The sequence below is a fragment of the Arachis stenosperma genome, chromosome 1 (assembly GCF_014773155.1).
Source record: "Arachis stenosperma cultivar V10309 chromosome 1, arast.V10309.gnm1.PFL2, whole genome shotgun sequence".
In the NCBI taxonomy this organism is placed as follows: Eukaryota; Viridiplantae; Streptophyta; class Magnoliopsida; order Fabales; family Fabaceae; genus Arachis; species Arachis stenosperma.
In genome coordinates, this window is record NC_080377.1 from 15,603,959 (window position 1) to 15,613,048 (window position 9,090).

Here is a 9,090-nt window from a genome sequence, read left to right on the forward strand (position 1 = left end):
CTATTTATTATCATGAAGGACTTAATTGATATTTTTTTCAAGAACTAATTAATTTGAGATTAAAATTTCTGAATATCTAATTATCATTTTACTCTAAAAATAAAGACACATAATGCTTACTTTAGAGTTAGAAAAAACATTTTTTCATATGAATGCAGTGATAGATAATGTTTATTTTGGTGACGATATTGACATATGAGCTCATGGCTATTAGGACAAGTATATATGGTATGTATTTATTTTAATTGTTTAGGTGTGTATTATATTCAAAGGAAGCCAAATGCCCAAGCGCATTAAATTTGAAAAAAAAAAATTGAAATGAATGGAAGAAGGGAGAATTGAAGACAAGCTATTAAATTGTCAGTATAAAATTTTAACTAACTAAGCTAACTATACTCTTTAAATAAATATAGTAATTCTTTTATAAAAAGTTTTGGAAAGGGGATAGCTCTTATTGTCTATGAGAAGCTCCACCACTAATTATATTGTTTTGTTGTGCTTTATGTATTTACGTGCTTGTGCTATATGTTTTATGGAATCGTCTATTGTAGAAAAAGTGAAAACTAGTTTTTAGAGGATCTGTTTCCAAGATTTTAAGTATGTGATTGTGGTTATTGCCGGACATGTGGGTGATTTTTAAAACTTTGACCTCTTGAGTTTTTATAATTTGTTATTGAGCCATGTAATTAAGTATAATTTGTTATTGAGCCATGTAATTAAGTAAAGGATATATGTAATGTTGCAGGTGTACAAGAGACGTCGTTAGCAAACTGTGAAGTAGTTTTTTTTTTTTTTTTTACTGAAAATTTTAGATGGGTTGAAGAGGTCTTATATATTGAAGCCCAGTATATAGTATGGGAGTCCATTCTTTGTTCATATTTTTTGTTGTATTTTCTCAACTCATTGTTTTTTTTTTTTTTTTTTTGGTTTAGTTCTCAACTCATTGTTAATTAGCTAATGAGAAGAGGAGGCCGCTCCATCAAAAATTAAAGCACTAACACAAGGATTTAAAGAATAATTAGTCTTCTAAAATATAATTAGTTTTTTAATAATTTAAATTTTCTAAATTTTGAATTTTTACTTGACAGAATAAAGTGTAATTTTTTACCCTTAAATATTTTTTCTTTCATATTTTTTCTTAGTGTCACCTATAAAATAAATGATGAGATATCACACTTTATTCTTTAAAGTAAAATTTAAAATTTAGAGAATCTAAATTCTTCTTTAAAAATTAGAGAATCTAAATTCTTCTTTAAAAATATCCTGTTTAAAAATTAAAGCATTAACACAAGGATTTAAAGAATAAAATCTAATTTAAAATTTAATTTGTTCGAATTTAGGGTGAACAGATGACGAACTGTACGTGTATGCAAAAGAATGATCATCTTCTGAACATCAAAAGATCAATTATAAGCTCTATATTTTTTTTATATAGTTCTCCATAATATTATATATCTTTTAATTTTATTATTTATCTTTTTTATGGTTGTTGATTACAAATTTTACTTCTATTAATTTAGTAATTTTCATTGTTTAATTTTTTAAACTTTTATTCTATTATATTGCATATAAATTTCTAAAGTAAATTGATAAATGTATTGATTTAAAATATATTTTTTATTATTAGAACTAGTAATAAAAAAATATTTTTTATACAATACATAGTTAAACATATACATAAAATTTTGTTTCTGAACCTGTGTTAAAATTTATTTTAAAAATATATAAATAACTGAATTATTTTAATTAAAAAAAATTTTAAATTAAATTTTTATTATTTGATACAAACATACTTTTGAATATAAAATTAATTAGGATAATAAATTATCCATAATTTAATCAAAATATTTTAAATTGAAATATGAAGTTTAAATATTTTGTTTTGATAAATTAAATATAATAAATAATAATTTTTATTAAATATAATAAATAATATTTCAACAATGAAAATGTTTACTATTTCTTTTTATTTTTTTATCTGAGTTATATTTTTAAGGTAATTAATAATATTAAATAATTTTTTTTAATATATTTTTTTTTTGCTCTTACAATTCAATTAAGTTTCGTGCATATAACATAAAAAAAAGCTAGCGCTCGTATTTGAATAAACAAATTATAGTATAAAATAATATCATTTTAAGAAAATGTACTACAACAATAATTTTTAATTTTAACAAGAAATGTAATTATTGCTGGAAAAGTGATGTGATTTGGAGACTTTTGAGTGTGTGTTTGGATTACAGTTTGCAAACGGGAGTTTGTATAAAATTGATTTTGCAAAGTTAATTTTGATCAAAAGTAAGTTTGTGTTAAAGTGATTTATGTTTGGTAATTTTTGTATCAAAATGGATTATAGTAAAATAAATGTTGTTTGGCTTGTACCATTCAAAATTACTTTTAGCTAAAAAATTACTAAAATAGACATCAACTTAAAATTTTTTTTATATTATCTTATTATTTTAATTTAGATATTTAAATACATCTTATTAGTTAAGTTTATAATAAAATTAATATTTACTTACTAAAATAAAAATAACATATAAAAATAGATAAAATATATTTTTAAATAAAAATAAAAAAATATAAATTATATATATATAAAAGAATATTAGTCAAATATATTACATTTTTTAAGTATTAAATGTTACTTTAGTATTTTTTATATCGTATTCTTGTTTTAGAACTCTCAATAATCTTATTATTAATATTAATTTGGAATCCGATTTTATTATTATCTATTATTAATTTTTTATTTAATTTATCTTTTTTAATGAAATCATAATCTATATTATAAAAAATTACACTAAAACATAGTATACGAGAATTACAGTTATAAAAGAGAATACTGAAAATAATAAAAAAAATAAATATTTACTTTATAGTGATTGAAACAAATCTAAAAGTTCTTGATAATCTTTTTATATAATATATTTTTAGTATTTTTGGTACTCGTTTTTTAGTATGTTATAATTTTTTATTATTATTATTATTTACAATTAATTTTTTGTTTAATTTACTTTACCTAATAGAATTAATAAATTATATTATAAAAAAGATAATAACAAACATAATACACAAAAATCACAGTTATAAAAGTGTATAATATCAAATAAATAGTTGAAAAAAATAAAAATAATAAATAATAGAAAATATAATTCATATAAATGGAAATAACAATAATTTTATAATTAATACAATAACATATACAAAGGATAAAGTTAGTAAAAAATAAATAAATTGTTAGTATTTATAGCTAAAAGTCAGTTAAGAAAACGCAGAAGCTACAAATAGTTGCTTCTTGTAAACGTGGTTTTGGCAGCAAAATCACTTCTGCGTTCATGAGAAAAAAATTTGTCAAATCAAAAGTTGAAGCTTTCAAGAAATGTAAACGTAATTTTTCCTTTTAAACGGGTCCCAAACACACCGAAACGCTCGACTTTGTTTCTCATTCTCTCTCTATCAAATTCCGTTAGTTTCAATGTTTTCTCTGGGCGTTAACATTAAGTTGGCTTAGTGTTTCAATTTTATTGCCACGTCATTAAAAAACAAAGGTTAATACGTGTGTGTTTGGATTTACATTTATAAAACTAAAATTTGAATGAAAGTGATTTTGTAAAATTGTTTCGGATAAAAATAAATTTATGTTAACGTAATTTATGTTTGACAATTTTATATTAAAATTAATTTTAATAACATAAATATTATTTGAATAATATTAGTTAAAATTACTTTTAGATAAAAAATTAATTAATTACTAAAAAATTATAATATTAAATTATAATATTTTTTAGGTATATTTAATTTTTTTATATTTCTTTTAATATTTTTTTATATAATATTTTTTATAATATTCTATTTTAGTATATTATAATTTTTTACTATTATAATATAAATTAATATTTATTTTTAAAATAAAAAATAACATATAAAAATTAACAATTTTTAAGTATTTTTTATATTAAAAATAACATATAAAATAACACATTTTAATACTTTTTTAAGTATTCTTGATAATCTTATTTTTATTGTTATTTTAGATTCTAACTTTTTATTAGTTATATTTTATTATTATTTATTATTAAGTTTTTATTTAATTTATTATTTTTAATAAGAACAATAATACATATTATAAAAAATTATAATAATAAATAATACACACAAATTAGAATAATTATTTTAATATTTTTAGTATTTTTTTATTTAGTATTATTTTGGATGATAATTATTACTTAGGATTTTATTGTTATATATGATCAATTTTTTATTTATTTTATTTTTTTTAATAAAATTAATAATTTATATTATAATAAAATTACAATAAAAAATTTAATAAAAAAATTAAAATATGAAAAAAAAGTATTGAAAGTGATAAAAAAAATTATGGAGAAAATCAATAATGACTAGCAATAAATCTAAACATACATTGAGTGAACGCAGAAGCTATAAATTTTTGCTTCAAAGTGAACAGGCTTTTAGAATACAAAATCAATTTTGCGTTTTGAGAATAAAAGTTGCTAAACATCACTTCTATCCTCTCTCTCTCTCTAACGTGGTTGCCAAATACACCGGTACATAATTACTAGGGTAATTCACATAAATAAACCAACATTCATCTAATATTACATATATCAGCCAAAATAAAAAATGTAACGTGAATCACCCCAATTATATTTCTATGCAAATCGAGATAGATAGACTAGATTTAGTTTTTTATATAAATTGAAACAGTATGGTTCGATTTATACATATTTGCATGTTGTGATAGTAAATCTAATCAGGTTATTTCAATTTATGTATACATTCATGCTGTTTTAGTAAATCTAATCTGTCTGTTTAGATTTACTAGGATAGTATGCATGCATGCATAAATCAAAACAGTTTGATTAGATTTACGTTTCGATTTTTAATTTGTAATTTAAAAAAAATAATTAACATATTATATCAACAAAATTATCATAATTTATGAAATTAAATATAAAAATTATTTCCTTAAAATATTAATACAGTCTATCTCTACTGTTATTTGAAACCCTCTATTTTAAATAATTCAGTACAAATAAATATGAAAAAGTCATTAATTTAAAATTTAAAATATAGATAAGATATAATTTAATTAAAGTTAATCTAAATAATAAGAAAATATATCAATTTTTATTTTTTAAATTGGTCTAAATTAAATTATTAATATTATTTATTATGTTCAAAAATGATAATTTTATATTTATAACTTCATATATCTCGTTTACCGTATATTTATAACTTCATATATCTCGTTTACCATATAAATAAAATAACTATGAATTTATTTTGTTATGTATATTTTTTTAAAATTCTATTATCTCGTTTGCAAACAAGATAATGTCAAATAAAATCGTATCTTATCTCGTTTATCGTGTAAACGAAATATCAACAATCTTAATTTGTTTACACGGTAAATGGAATATGTAAAAAAATAAAAATTAATAAATATACTACAAATTACCTATATTCATAAATAAAAATATTTATTTTATAATGTATGTGTATAAATAGTGTATCAATATTTTAAAGGGATAATTTTTATACTTAATTTCATAAATTATGATAATTTTATTGATATAATATGTTAATTATTTTTTTCAAATTATAAATTAAAAATCAAAACGTAAATATAATCAGACTGTTTCGATTTATGCATACATGCATACTATAGTAAATCTAAACAGGCTGATTATATTTACTAGGGCAGCATGCATGTATGTATAAATCAAAACAGTCTGATTAGATTTACTATGACAACATGTAAATATGTATAAATCGAACCAAATTATTTCGATTTATATAGAGAACTAAATTTAGTATATCCGTTTCGATTTACATAAAAATGTGATTAGGGTGATTTACGTTATGTTTTTTATTTTAGGTGATATACGTAATATTAGATAAATATTGATTTGTTTATGTGAATTATTTACTATATCTCAAATTGACCCCAATTATTTTAAAATTTAAAAAGAAATCATGATCTTTCAAGAACCATAATATACTTTCTCCACTATAAAAACTTCCATGTTTTATACGCAATTTGTGGGTGCAGGAGGCGATATAGGCTGTGGTGGTGTTGGATCATACAATTGCCCTAGACTAAGATCTTGTGTGAAGAGGACAAGAGAAGTGCTATGTTAAATGAGATAGTTAGCTATTAGGTGAGCGAGTAATGGAGACAAGAGACACAAGAATCCCTAATTCTTTGTCTTTGAGTATTTAGAAAAGACTTCTTAAAAAATATTGAAAATGTAAGAAGTACGCGAAAAGGGGATTTGAATCAATCTTTGATTTCTTTTGCTATGAAATAAAAACATAAAAGCTTTTCACGTATTGGGACTTAAATGTCGCGGATATATGCTAGTGAGAATATTAAAGAGAGATTGAGTAGATTAGGTGTTATTTATCAGAATGATCATTTTTGTGTCTTGTGCAATAAAAAATTGAAAGGTATTTATTATTTGTTTTTTTTATGTGAATTTTTGTGGCATGTGTGATACAATTAGTTAAGACGTTTTGATAGACTATAGGCCATCCCATAAATTATAAAAGGATTGTTTGAGAATTGGACTAATTTGCATAATAGAAAGACAGAGAAAAAGAGGTTGCTGGTTGGATTTTTTGCAATTATTTGAAATCTTTGGTTGGAACGGAATGCAAAAATATTCAACAAAAGAGAAGCATGTGTTGAAGACATACAAGGAAGGATGTTTTTAAGCTACAAGGAGTGAACTGGTAATGATCTTTTTGGTTGTTGATGGTAAGGCCAGAGATGACCGTGTATTGATCTGTTTGTATTTTTTCTTCCTTTCGTTTGTTGCTCCACTTTAGTGTGTTGAGCCTTCTTTGTTTAAAAAAAAAAGTTCATTTTAGAACAAAATTTCGAATACCAAATTTTTAGAAACACCTTTTAACGTCTTAAAAAAATGTAAAATGCTTTTTAAAAGGGTTAAATCAGTTATATTATATGTAATAGAAATAAGAATGGCAATGGGCCTCCATGGGGACGGGAACATGGCCCCCGCCCCCCGCCCCGTGACCCAAAAAGCCTCCCCGTCCCCGCCCCATATCTGTGACGGGTAACGGGAACTCATATCCGCCAGATATCCATATCTCTGCGGGTATCTACGGATTTAAAAAAAACTGAAAAAATAGAAAAAAAAAACCAGATCAAAGATCAAAGATCAGAGGCCACAAACATAACCATTCAGAGGCCATGAACATAACTAAAACCAAAATTCAGAGGCCATGAACATAACCAAAGTTCAAAAGATAACCAAAATTCTATTCCAAAAATCAGTACAAAGAACACATCGTTCATAATAAAAAGATCAAAAGAAAAAACAAATCAGTTCAGAGAAAAAATAAACCAGTTCAGAACTAAAGAAACAATCAAAGGATGGTGGCTCTGAGAACTGCACAAAGGGCGACGTTACAAAGAACACAACATTCATAACAAAAAAATCTGATGAAAAAAATCAGTTCAAATCCAAATAAAAAATCAAACGGCGACAGCTCTGAGAACTGCACAGAGGGCAACGGCATTGCGAACGAAAGAAGCATTATGATTTGCACAGAGGGCGATGACGGCGCTGCAAACGAAGGAAGCATATCGAACGAAGGACGTCGACGGTGACTGCGAAGAAGGCGACAATGACTACAAAACGGATGAAGGGACGCGATTATTGTTGCGTCGCTGTGACGCTGTCCGCCGACGGGGAGTGAAGACCAACTAGAGGCGGCTACAATGGAAAAACGGAGAAGCAATCTCGCCGGTGAGAGTGAGACCGGCAGCTGACGGCTATGAGTGCGGCAGATTAGCGGTGACCAGTGAGGATTAGGAGAATAAGCAGAGATGAGACATGAAGAGAGAGAGGAGAATGAGAGACGGACTGATGGAGAATAGGGATTAGGGGGAGAGAATTAGGATTTCTTAAATATATATATATATATATATATATATATATATATATATATATAAGGGCTATTTTAGTAATTATACATTAACGGGGATTATACGGATACCTATGGGGTGGGGACCTTATCCCCCGCTCCCACCCCGTTTATTTAACGGGTCCTCGCCCCCCGTACCCGCGGGTAAAAAAATCTACCCAAATTCGTCCTCCGGCGGGTAAATCCCTACGGATACCCGCCCCGCCGGGAGAAATTGCCATCCCTAAATAGAAAGACTTATGAACTTAAGATAAATAAATAAATAATAAAGGTGAGAGCTAAGTGTTCATAAGATATTATTTGTCTAAAATATTATTAAAAACAATGTTGAATATCATCAGATTTATTGGCGGTAACGACGTCAAATTCGTAAAGTTCAGTAATTACTAGCAGATTTTAGTTTTCGACGATAAATCCGTCGGTAATATTTAAAGAGAAAAAAAATAAATTGGCGCTCTTTTACCGGAAAAATCCGACGGTAACTATGCGTCAATTCAAATCGCGACCATCTTCTCCCTCAATCGAGATTCACACACAATCTCTCTCACTCAACCACCGTTTTCTCCCTTCTCCCCAACACCACCATCTGCCGCCGCTGACACCATCACCATCACAGCCCACTTTCAGTCGTCATCATCATCTCATCCACCATTGAGACCCCTTCCTTCTTCTTCTTCTCCCTCTTCTCTTCTTACCACTTCACCGTTTACCTTCTCCCTTCTTAGAACCGCCGCGCCGCACCACAGAACCACCACTGTCATTGCCCAGCTTTGCCTCTCTCTCTCTATCTCTCTCTCTTCACATCTCTGTTCGACTTTGCTTCCTGCTCACGTGTCGTCACGTCTCCCTCCACCTCTCTTCTGTCTCTGTGGGTGGTTGTTGCTGCACGTTCCTCGTTGTCTATGCCTCCGTGTGGTTGTGCTACATGCACGCTGCCATTCGTCGTCTACCTTCTGGAATCGATTTTGCCTCTCAACAACAGGTAATCATTTTAATTTTTTTCAGTTATTCTAATATTTTATATGCTATATTAATTTTAAGTAGTTGATTCATTGATATTATTACTGTTAATTTTCTATGCTCCATCTAATATCCTTTTTCACTATCTTCCTT